The 12709-nt window shown below is 51.1% G+C and overlaps 1 pseudogene; it reads right to left on the reverse strand.

Annotated features, from left to right (window-relative positions):
- Positions 1-750: 750 nt before the first annotated feature.
- LOC144165824 (uncharacterized) lies at positions 751-1353 on the reverse strand (annotated as a pseudogene).
- Positions 1354-12709: the final 11356 nt, after the last annotated feature.

The following is a 12709-nucleotide window of genomic DNA, read 5'->3' on the forward strand; positions in this document are numbered from 1 at the left end:
GCATAGCAAAACAAAGGTGTGCCACCTGTCTGGAGAAGAACTTTCGCTTCAAACCCTCGTATCTAGCCAAGTTCACTCGAGAAAACAGAAGGAAATTTTTTTTCAGTGCCTGGACCCTGTCTTTGCAAGTTATTTTCCCGATTCCTCGCCAGTCCAGCTTGAGCCTTTCTAGCCAATTGCGGCCCAGCAACACGGCAAGTCGTCTACCTTTGTCTTTCACTACAACAACTGGCAATGTCACTCTCTGGTTGTTGTGGTGGACGGCTACTTCACACTGTCCCTTCTGCTGCAGCTGCTCTCCCGTATACGTGCGCAACGATACTTGAGACGGCGTGCACCTGACGTGCGGAAAAGTCACCTTCTACACGCTTTCTGGAACTATCGTCACAGCTGCGCCTGTGTCAATCTTCATCTGCAGCGGTCTGCCTTCTACCACCACGCTGACCTCGTAAGAGTAATGCGCATGTTGACAAAATGGTATACTTCCTGCTCACTTTCTTCCTCCGAAAATTTTACCGCGTTAGTTCGTTTGGTTCATCTTCGGTGGGAATCAGCTTGAATACAACGAACACAAAAGAGGGAGTAACACGACACACTGCTTCGTCTACGTTTGGTTCGTCTACGCTCATTTCGACACATTTTCTGCAAATGCCCTAGCTTGTCGCACCGGCGGCACCTAAACTCTTTGTACCAGCATTTACTTGCAGAGTGTTTCTTGCCACATCGCTCGCATTGAATGTTCGGACGAGACTAACTAGGCTGACTAGTAGCGTCGCAGCCCTCCCTATTCTCCCTTTGCCGACTCTTCAGAGAATGTATGTTGTCATCCGTAGCCTTCATTATTGCCGAGTCTTGGGCTGCTAACTCTCGGCCCAAAGCAATTTTGCATGCATTATTGAACTTCAAGTTTTCCTCGGCGAATAGCGCACGCTGGGTGTCCTCATTTCTTACCCCTGCCACAAGCCTGTCTCGCCAAGCTTCATTCAAAAACTCGCCGAAATCGCATTTCCTGGATAGGTGCTTCAGTTCTACAATAAAATCTTCGACACTCTCCTGTTCATGTTAAACACGCCAATTGAATTTGCACAGTTCAGCTATCACTGAACTCGAAGGGCTGTAATGCGCCTGAAGCAACTGTTTCACCTGTGCAAATGTTTTGTTCGCAGGCACGTCTGGCACAACCAAACCTCTGGGCACTTCTTATGCTTCTGCGCATATTGCAGTCAGAAACACGGGTAGAACTTTTTCCTGTATTACACTATTGGCAATTATGAAAAGTTCGAAGCGCGCAAGGTACGAGTCAAAGTTCTGAGTTCTCGGATCAAGCTCGCTTAACTTGCCCAAATGCGACATTTTGCAGATGCAAGGCACTCAAAGTCTGCGTTTGACGGCGTGGCTTACGAAGTTGCATCATGGTGGCGTTGGGGTGACAAGGGGCGTTTCTGGACGGTCCGTCGAAGAACCCTTTGCCGGAGTGCTGGCGTAATCCCAAAGAAGGCGCAGCATTTCGTCCGTCGCTCCGTCGGTTCGCAGTGCTTGGCTGCCTGCTCACTTGTTACTGGGAACTTTCTTCTTAGGCTACACGGGCCGTCGACCATCCTCGTCGCCACACGTGATAACTTCGACACCGGCAGTCATGACGAAGAATCAGCCTTTATTCTGCGCTGACCAAAACACCTATATAGGACCGGCGTGACGTCACCGGCCGGAACAGATAACAGCCAGGCGGCTAAACACAGAGGGAAACCAACAGCTTCCGGCGCTATCACCGCTCCTTGGCCGTCGCTATCATGTTACCACAAGGAGCAGATAAGATTACACACACTATGATATACCACCCACACCCAGACACTCCTGAGACAATCTTACACCTATACAACAAAATATGGCTTTCGGTACACATTCCACACTCTTGGAGGAAGGCCATAGTAGTGGCTTTCCTGAAGGAAAGCCACCTTTCCTTTTTTGCCAGCTATATGCCCATTGCCCTTACCAGCTGCCCGTTAAGCTTCTCAACAAGATGATTAACCGCAGGCTCGTGCACTTTTTTGAGTACAATGGTCTTCTCGAGAGCTGCCAGGCAGGCTTCCGGGCTGGGCCATCCACAAATTATGAACTAGTTTCATTAGAATCATACATTAAAGATGCCTTTATGCACAAAAAGTACTGCATAACTGTATTTTTTGACATCGAAAAAGCCTATGATACGGCATTACGTTACGGCAATCTTGCAGACCTAAAAACTTATGGCACAACAGGTAGCATTTAAAATATTCTTGATAGTTACTTGTCCAAACGAAAGTTTCGTGTCAGAGTTGGGTCGGCACTGTCAAGAGTTCACATTCAAGAAAATGGCGTGCCTCAGGGGGGAGTTTTGAGCTGCACGCTCTTCATTGTCAAGATGAACTCGTTGGGAAAGCATTGCCTCCATCAATCTCCGGTTTAGTGTATGTGGATGATGTAGAAATATCTTTTAAATCTTGTAACATGTCCATATGTGAACGTCAAGTCCAGCTTTGCGCAAACAAACTGTTCGCTGGGCAGACGAAAATGGCTTCAAATTTAATCCTGAGAAAAGTACCTGTCTCGTATCCTCAAAGAGACGCGGAGTAAGGCCCGATCCTGAAATAACTGTCAATGGTGACCCGATTCCTGTTAAAAAAGAACACGTTTTTGGGCGTGGTGATAGACCAAAAACTTATTCATCTCCAATATCAAACAGCTCAAGCAAAAATGTCTAAAAGCATTGAATATTCTGAAGGTCCTATATCACAAATCATACCGTGCAGACAAACAACTCCTGCTGCTCCTTTATACCAGTTTGGTAGGGTCTCGCTTAGATTACGGAAGTGTTGTCTACGGGTCGGCCACAAAAAAAGCGCTAAAAAATGCTCGACCGAGTGCAACACCTAGGGCTTCACCTGTCGTGTGCTGCTTTCCGTACAAGACCTGTACAAAGCCTGTATGTCGAACGCTACAAATGGTGCCTAGAGCACCAGCGAACTTAAGTTCATCTTTTATATGTTTCTAAACTCTCATGAATCGATATCCATCCTTTTAAACCTTTTTTTATGCTGTACTTCAATTGCGCAAAAAACTAACGAAGACAGTAGAGAGACGACACGAGACAGAGCGCCTCTCTCGCGTCTCTCTCCTGTCGTCTCTCTCCTGTCTTCGTTAGTTTTTTGCGCAATTGAAGTACAAAATGGATTACCAACTCGCCCAATCCTACAGCCTGTTTTTATGGATACATCCGCATCAGAGCTCTTGTTAAATCGCCCGTCCATTTCTGTTCCCTTTTCACAAAGAGTGAGAGAGGAGGCGGCTTTACATAATGTCCCCTTTTGAAACACCTTTAAATCATCTTGCATTGATTTTATAGCACAATGGCACCTTCGCACTTTGTCGCGTGATTTGTCTTTCATCCAACTTGATAAAAAGAGGGTACCGAGAAATGCTATTCTGCAGCACTTTCTGCCACTGCAGGAGAAGTACCAGTGTACAGAATATTACACCGACGCCTCCAAAACTGCCTCCGCCGTTTCAAGTGCTGCGCACAGACCCAATTTTATAGCTTCCAAATCCATGAATATAACTTGTAGCATCTTCACAGCAGGGGCTTATAGAATCTTTCTTGCTGTAAATCATATTGTCAATGTCATATAGCGAAATCTGTCATTTACACTGATTCCCTCAGTGTTCAACGGGCATTGCCATTCCAAAAGAAGTCCAGAAATTACATCATCAATCTTGCGTTTCGGACAATTATGTAGGCATATGGTGCAAACGTTGAGGTGACAGTTTGTTGGGTACCAGGCCACTCGGGGATCGCAGGAAATGAGACAGCAGATGAAATGGCCGCAGCTGCACTCACAAACGCGGAGCATATAACAGTACCCTACACCGACTTGAAACCACACATAAAACAACGACTACGTAAAACATAGCAAAAACATTGGACTGAACCGACAAAGCACAAACTGCACATTGTAAAACCACACTTGGGACGATACACAACCGATTCGCACAGCAGACACGCAGAAATTGCCTTGGCAAAGTTACGGTTAGGCCACACACATGTAACACACTCCCACCTGCTCACTGGATCCCCAACACCCATGTGCAGCGGGTGTGGAGAAGGCCTATCCGTAATCCACATACTCATTCAATGCAAGCACTTGACATAACACGACGCAAAGAATTCCCAGAACTATACACACGACGTATTTCACAACACCCGTCATAATTCTTAGGAGACGAGCACATGTTTTCAGTAAAGCATGTTGAGTTTTTTACCGACTTAAAATTTTTACATCTCATTTCTTATCATGCATCTTCACAACCTGGCCCTTTACACCAGTCATCTTGATTACGTTGTGTTTTACTGTGTTTAATCTTAAAGAATCATTGTACATTTACTTTCATGTCTTTCTCATGAAATGACTTTTGTTTGGCGCTGTTTGCCCTTAGCCGCCCTTGCGCCATTAAACAACAACCATCATCATCGTCATCATCGCTCAGGGGGCTTTTCGTGTCTCTGGCGCGTTTTTAAGTCCAATGTAACTAAAAAGTATTAAAAATAGATTCCCTTGAATCGCTGTAGAACGTTGGTCGCTGCCAGCTGCCCGATGAGCAGATGAAATCATGGCGCCTCCGCTGGCAACGATTGGGTCGTTCGTTCGCGAGAGCAGCTCCGCCCTCAGATTGGTGTGGCGAGCCGGCAAAAAACGCCGGCAGTGCGGAAGCGGCCAACGCGAACTCGTGGCGTGTGTGGATGTTGTTTGTTTGCAAAATATTCAGGCGATGTCGATGGCGCGAAGTCCTCTGCTGGCTGCTCGATCGCGTTTCGCGCACTTTAAAATTGATTTTAAATATGTTTTGTGCTGTATTCGCCGCTGATATTTTGCAGATGTATGTGTGTTCACACCAATCTATCTCTGAATTTATCTCGCCATACAAATTTTGCGTCAGTACCCATTTAAGATACCGGGCTCGGGCGGCACTACTGCGCGCCTTATCGCCAGTGTAGCGTTAGCACCTTAAATTTCGTTTTCAAACAAATCAATATCCCTCGCATACGTAACTTTCCTTGAGGATGCCGTGAACTGTCTACGAAGAACTGTAAAACTGTAGTGTGGATTACAGAGAATCCCGCAAGGGGCAAACACGCATCTACGTTCTAGTAAAACAGGTGAAAACAGTTCTTTCACGGCAAAAGAACTGCGTACTCGTAAGTGGAAGAGGCTTTCAGTCCAAGGCGCCGCCGCTCACACAAACGAAAGGAACAAATGAAAAAAAAAGGAAGAAAGACAAACTGAAGCGCAGATCAGCAACTCATCTTTACTGCACAGGGACACAAAAAGAAAGAACGAGCCTGACACTGCTTCATGTCATTACAAAAAAAATTAGAGAAAACGAACAAATTACTGAGCTGGCGTGCCGCTTGTTACACTCCGAACCGCTCTGTCGCTAACAAAAGTATTTCTTTTAAAGATGCCAATACGTCCGCCGGCTATCTTTCTCAAACACAAGCGCCTCGCAAATATCCTGCGCCCGTAAGCAGATCACGAACAGATCACGAGCTGTTTTGAAGTGTAGTGGCAAGCCACAGTGCCAGCGGCAGCAGCGTGACGCAGGCCCACCAGCGCGCTCACCCGCCGGAGGGCTCGCGCGCCCCTGGCATCAGTAGTTAGAGACCCCACGGCGTTCGGAATAAACCGGCTTGCTACGTGGTCTGCTCGGCTCTGTTTCAACGCCTCCGTGGCATGCGCTCTACAGTTGGTGACCCGGACGTGATATCCCTCCCAGCGAGGTTGTAGAGCCATGTCCCGCAACGACCAGAACCAGCGAGCACCGCAAGCAGCCGGCAACGAGATCGCCGCCCTAGCTATCCACTTGCCGCCGTATTGGGAACACAACCCGACCATCTGGTTCCTCCAGGCCGAGTCACAGTTCGCGCTGTCTGGCATCACCTCCCAAGAACGCAAGTTTCACTACGTCGTGAGAGCTCTGCCAGCGACTGCTGCGGAAGAGGTTGCGGACATTCTTGCCTCCTTCATACGCAACCCACCTGCAACGGCCTACGACCAGCTCAAAGCAGCGTTACTCGAACGCACAGCACCATCTGAGCGCACGTGCCTACAGCAGCTACTTTACACCGAAGAGCTTGGCGACCGCAGACCGAGCCAACTCCTACGGCGCATGACCCAACTCCTCGGCTCACGTGCCCAAGCCATGGACGGCGCATTGCTGCTCGAGCTCTTTCTGCAACGCCTGCCTGCGAACGTGCAAATGGCCCTCGCAACAGCGCCATCCATGGATCTCCCTTCGCTCGCGTCCCTGGCCGACAAGGTAATGGAAATAGCCAGCACAGCTTCACCTATTGCTGCTGTGACCGCGACACCAGCATCACCCGCCCCTCGCACGACGCCAGCTCCTGCCGACGAAGGTGCGTCTGCGTCGCGTGCCAGTGTCGATCACCTGTGCGAACGACTGGAGCAACTCGTTTTCGCGGCGACGAGGCGAAACAGCAACACACATTCTGCTAGCCCGTCACGCGGACGCGACCGCTCATCCCCTTGACGCCGTTATGCCGTGCGTGGACGCAGCTCTACATCAGCCCCCGGTGTATGCGTCTACCACCGCCGTTTCGGCGCAGACGCTCGCCACTGCCTCTTGCCATGCTCATGGACGGGAAACGGACCCGGCAGACCGCTAGCGGCGACGAGCGGTTCAGGCCCCATTGAAGAATGTCGCCTGTTTCACATCGTCGATCGTACCACCGGACAAAAGTTTCTCGTCGACACGGGAGCGCAAGTCAGCGCCTTGCCAGCTTCACGCCACGACCGCAACTCCAGCGCAGTCTTTTAACTCCAGGCAGTGAACGGCACGCGCATTCCCGTGTTCGCGCAGCAATCCCTGACCTTGAACCTGGGTCTTCGCAGAACTTTTCGGTGGATTTTTGCGGTCGCGGACGTTCGCTCTGCCAGCCTTGGTGCTGACTTTCTTACCAAACATGGCCTCCTAGTCGACGTCAAGCGACGGCGACTTCTCGACTCCACGACCCTCCTCTCAGTTCAAGGCGTCGTAGCGACAGCAGCTGCTGACGTAGCGCCTTCCTGCGCTACAGTTGCTGAAGAACCGTTTGCCGCCCTGCTAAAGGAGTTCCCCACCGTCACGTCACCACCCGACTGGACTCAGCCTGTGACTCACGACTTCCGTCATCATATCACCACTACCGGACCACCCGTTTTCTTTCGTCCGCGACGTCTCGCTCCCGACAGACTCAAGATCGCCCGTGCAGAGTTCGAGCACATGCTGGAACTTGGCATCGTCCGACCTTCTTCCAGCCGCTACGCATCACCCTTGCACATGGTGCCCAAGAAGAACGGTGACTGGCGACCTTGTGGCGACTACCGATTCTTGAACCTCTCCACCATCCCAGATCGGTACCCCCTTCCCAACATACAAGATTTCACCACCAGTCTGCACGGTGCCACCATATTTTCAAAAATCGACCTTGTACGGGCGTGCCACCAGATCCCCGTCGCTGAGGAGGACATATACAAGACGGCCAACACCTTTCGGCCTTTTCGAGTTCCTCCGAATGTCGTTCGGCCTCAGGAACGCTGCCCAAGCGTTTCAGCGTTTCATCGATACAGTGACGCGCGGACTGCCCTTCGTCTGTGCTTACGTGGACGATCTGCTGGTAGCAAGTACGTCTTTAGAGGAGCATCTGCACCATCTCCGCATTCTCCTCGAACGCTTAGCTGCCCATGGCGTTGTCATCAACGCAGCGAAGAGCGAGTTCGGTGTTCCCGCCCTCAACTTTCTGCGACATCGACTGGATGCGACAGGCATTCAGCCCCCCTCCAACAAGGTCCAGGCCATTCTTAACTTGCCAACTCCAACGTCGGTCACCAAGCTTCGCCAGTTCCTGGGTCTGGTAAACTTCTACCGTCGCTTTATCAGGAACTGCGCCACTCTGCTTGAGCCTCTCGACCGCCTGCTTACCGGGAAGCGCTCCACCACTGAATTGGACTGGACCGCAAGTGCTGAGGCAGCCTTTTATGCCATCAAACGTGCGCTGGCAAACGCCGCTCTCCTCGCTCATCCAAATCCAGGCCGTCCACTCGCGCTGATGACGGACGCCTCGAGTTCTGCTGTGGAAGCTGTCCTTCAACAGCACATAAATGGCGCGTGGCAGCCCTTGGCCTTCTTCTCAAAACGTCTAACCCCACCGCAGACCCGGTACAGTGTCTTCGGGCGTGAACTTTTGGCAAGATATCTGGCTGTGCGTCACTTCCGACATCTTCTTGAGGGTCGTCAGTTCACCATCTTCACTGACCACAAACCCTTGACGTACGCCATCAGCCGGCCCGACACCCATTACACGCCACGAGAAGTGCGGCAGCTTGCCTACCTCTCCGAGTACACGACGGATATCAAGCTTGTCAGTGGCGTTGACAACACAGCTGCGGATGTTCTAAGCCACGTGGAAGCCATTGCCTCCACTTCGCCGCTTTTAATTGCACCCGACCTCCGCCGGCTGGCTGCTGACCAAGCAGACGACAAGGAACTGCTGCGTCTTCGCACATCCCCAACTGCGCTCCAGCTCGAAGACGTGATACTCGACGGACAGCAGCTCGTTTGCGACTTGTCGACCGGAAAGCCACGACCATTCGTACCCAGAACCTGCCGTCGCGAGCTCTTCGACGCCCTGCACAACATGGCCCATCCTGGGATTCGTGCCACGCAGAAACTCATCGCGGCTCGTTTTGTCTGGCCTCGAATGAACGCTGATGTTCGCGACTGGGTTCGCGCGTGTGCACCATGCCAACGCGCAAAGGTTCACTGGTACCCAGTTCCGCCGGCAAAGGCGTTCCTACAATCTGATGAGCGCTTCGCCGTTGTGCACATCGATCTCGTCGGTCCCTTGCCCCCTTGCCAAGGCTACCGCTACCTACTGACTTGTGTGGACGGATTCACACGCTGGCCTGAAGCCACACCGCTACCCGACATCTCCGCGCCCACAGTAGCGTCAGCATTCGTGTCGACGTGGGTAGCGCGCTTCGGATGCCCATCATCTATCGTCACCGACCGCGGACGACAGTTCGAGTCGGCTTTGTTCGCCAAGCTCCTTCACCTCCTCCGCACGACTCGTTTGCGCAAGGCAGCGTACCGGCCACAAACAAATGGACTCGTCGAGCGCTTTCACCGCCAACTTAAGGCCGCGCTCACTGCACACGACTGCCCAACACAGTGGGTCCAGCGCTTGCCCCTCACACTTCTGGGCATACGCACCGCCTTCAAAACTGACCTGACGTGTTCTTCGGCTGAACTCGTTTTTCGAACCCAGCTTCGATTACCAGCCGACCTGTTCGAGGTACCGTCCCAAGCATCTTCCGCCGCGGTCTACGTGAAATCTCTGAGATTGATCCTCGCGGACCTTCGACCGCAGCCTACACGGGAACGAAAACCCAGGTGACCTTATGTGCTTCCGGACCTTGAACAGGCAACACATGTGTTTGTGCGGTACGGACCCGTGCGCCGCCCTTTGCAACCACACTACGTTGGCCCTTTCCCAGTGGTAGAACGACACTCGTCAACATATGTCATCGACATCAATGGCTCTCACGACAACATAGCCCTAGAGCGCCTGAAGCCGGCATACGTCACTGCCGCCGACATCAACCCTGCGAGTCTTCCCACTGTGGCTGCACACCACCGTGACCATCATGTACGTTGGGTTCATCAGAGCATCGAACCAGCTCCTCTCTTGAGGGGGAGCCCTGTAGTGGCAAGCCACAGTGCCAGCGGCAGCAGCGTGACGCAGGCCCACGATCGCACTCACCCGCCGGAGGGCTCGCGCGCCCCTGGCATCAGTAGTTAGAGACCCCACGGCGTTCGGAATAAACCGGCTTGCTACGTGGTCTGGTCGTCTCTGTTTCAACGCCTCCGTGGCATGCGCTCTACAGAAGGATTGGGCTTTCCAGAATTCTTCCGTCCTCTCTTCTACTGCCGTTTGCCGAAGTGGGGAAGGGCGTGGGCGTCCGGACACAAAAGACGTGCCATCCACCTCCATACCCGGCAATAACCAGTTCTTTTGGTTCCTCTGGCACCCTCTCCAGCTAAGCTAAAGTTCACGACGCTGTCGCGAATGTCTAGTACGCTGCGTCGCCACTGCCGCCCTTGGCGCTACCAGGCAACATCGCGAACTCAGCGGCATAGAGTTAATACTACTCGGCGGAGTTCGGTTACCTGAAATATAAAATTACTTCTGCTCGAGGGGTTGGTAATAATTCTATAAGAAATGGTCGTAAATATTAACATAGGACTCACAAGCCGCCGTGGGTTTTTTAGTATCTCGTATCAATGGTTTTACGCTCAATTTTCACAAGAATGCGTAGCTGTGGCATAGCCATCACAAACAGACTTCAAACATCGCCTCCTCTAAAAACATGCCTGTAACAACGGCCACGGCCGCCCCGCAAAACCCTCTCCTGTTTCTCTCTCTTTTTGGAGGAAACTGCCGCCAGAGGCGCTGGCTTCTGACACTGCCGATCTGGAATAGCCTGCCGCATGACGTAAGAGTCGCTAACAATTTTTCTGTTCCAATAAAAATGCACTACGTTAAAATGAATGACCCACTTTGAGTTCATGTTTACAGCTATTATCTGTACTCTCACACTTATACCCCATTATCGAATGACGTGATTCTTCTTATACAATGTGATGACATCCTGCATTTTAAGTGATTCTGGTGCTTTAATATGATGATTTTATTGTAACCTGAGTGACAAATGCAATTGCCGTTGTTATTGCTGTTAAAATTGAACGTGGTCTTGTTTAGTTCACTGGCTTTTAGAAATCTGTGCTATAACGAGTGTTTAGAGTGTCTTTTTACGTTTTTTAAGTATACTGTCGACGATGTGTACTGCAATTCTTGCATTTTTTATTATACCCCTTACTAGCCGCTGGCTACGGGTCTAAACAGTTTTTGCGCATGTTTCGTAGCCCCATAAGAACAATAAATTGAATTGAATTGAATTAAAATATCCAGCCCACGCCCGGCCATAGGTGCCGCGTGTCGGCCTTCTAAAGTTGTCCTTTCGCTTAGTTTTAGTTCGTCTTATTTAAGTTGTGTTCAGTTTGTGGCCGTAGCGACTGCTACGACCGTAGGAGAGGGAGCAACGGAACCTTAGCAGTGCAAAGCCGCTTTGGACGGCACGCCAGGCGAACCCCGCGACGCACGCGCACAGATGCGCTCGCAGCTTTCGGTCACCGCCGGACGGACTTGTGTTTGCCTAAACAGATCTGCTGTTAAAGAGGCCAGGTGTCTTCTTTTACGAGATTCCCGTTGACACTGACACACACTAAATATGATAGTGGTTTTCTCTCAGGGATGTCAGCAGTGACCTAAAGCACATCCACCTGAACAATATGTTTACGCACGCCAGTTGACGACAGTATATGATGAGAGACTGGAATGGCTTGAACTTGTGTTCCTTATGGTGGACCTCAAAGATGACAGTTGGACAAAAAATTACCTGAGCAAAGGAACTTATCACCCTTCTGTATTCACAACACAATCAAATGTTGCGTGCATCTGTTTTATTTTTGCTCACCGAGAAGATGCATTCAGCTCCTCTGCTCCACTTTTTCTCACTGGGGCTGGTCGATTTACGCTCTCGGATTCACCGCGGACAACCCGTGCAAGCAATCCGGCATTCGTTTTCAAACAGATATCTATGGCGTGTAAAATCTTCGGGCTATCCGTGGTGATCACCACGGATAGCCCGAGTCTGAGAATAAAATCGAAGAGTTGCTTGCCTTCCCCCTCTTCGAATGCCAGCACCCTCTCTATATTTGCAGGTTATCCCACGTTCGTTCTGAAGGGGCCTTGATTTTGCAATGTATTCGCTGGGTTGGCTGCTGTAGATGAGTGAGTGCGCGCAGTTCGTTTTTCTGGCGTAGCGACAGTCACCTAATTTCATAAGGAATGCTGGATCGTGGTTGATTTTCTCAGGTGGGCCCTCTGGCACCACGTGAGCTGCCAGAACCTCCAGAAAGTTGTTTGCCTGTCCACGGCCAGCCAGCGGGCTCGAGCCAAACACCGTAAATCGGAAACGTGGTGCGCACTAGCCTGCAGACGCAGCATAAATGTTAGTGGCTGCTCGAGTGGTTGGTGGGCCAATCAAAGTTTTCGTGCCCACCTAGCCCAAGAAAAACTATTCAAAGTGCGAACCCGCGCCATCTGTACAGCGCCGATTAATGCTACACGCATGGGACAACAGCCGAAGGTCATGTCAGTGCCGCCGCGTGGCAGAAGAGCGCGCCATGACGGCCGTCTCCAATGGGCGCCCAGGTGCGCTGCCAGGCACCTTTTTAGAGGAGGCGATGCTTGAAACCAAGCCCAAAGTTGCGTTGTTCGCAATCCCGGATGTGCGGGCATTAGCGCGGTGCGGTCTTTCTCGCTGTTCTGTGCACATTTACAGCTTTGCTTGTGTTATTGGCGATTTCTGTGCCGTGTGCGAATCGTTTCGACGAGCATCGAAGGTCAGACATTGCAGTGCCGCTGGCGATATATCGAATTTATTGGAGGAAAAGCCATCGTATGCGCTTTTCCACCGCCGGTGAACCTCCTTTGTGTGTCCGTGTTGTGTCTGTGCGCTGTGATAGTACGGTGAAGAAGCTTGCGAAGTGAGGT

Source organism: Haemaphysalis longicornis, unplaced genomic scaffold, assembly GCF_048455015.1.
Source record: "Haemaphysalis longicornis isolate Haplotype H1 unplaced genomic scaffold, Haemaphysalis longicornis Haplotype H1 scaffold_15, whole genome shotgun sequence".
NCBI classification, from domain to species: domain Eukaryota; kingdom Metazoa; phylum Arthropoda; class Arachnida; order Ixodida; family Ixodidae; genus Haemaphysalis; species Haemaphysalis longicornis.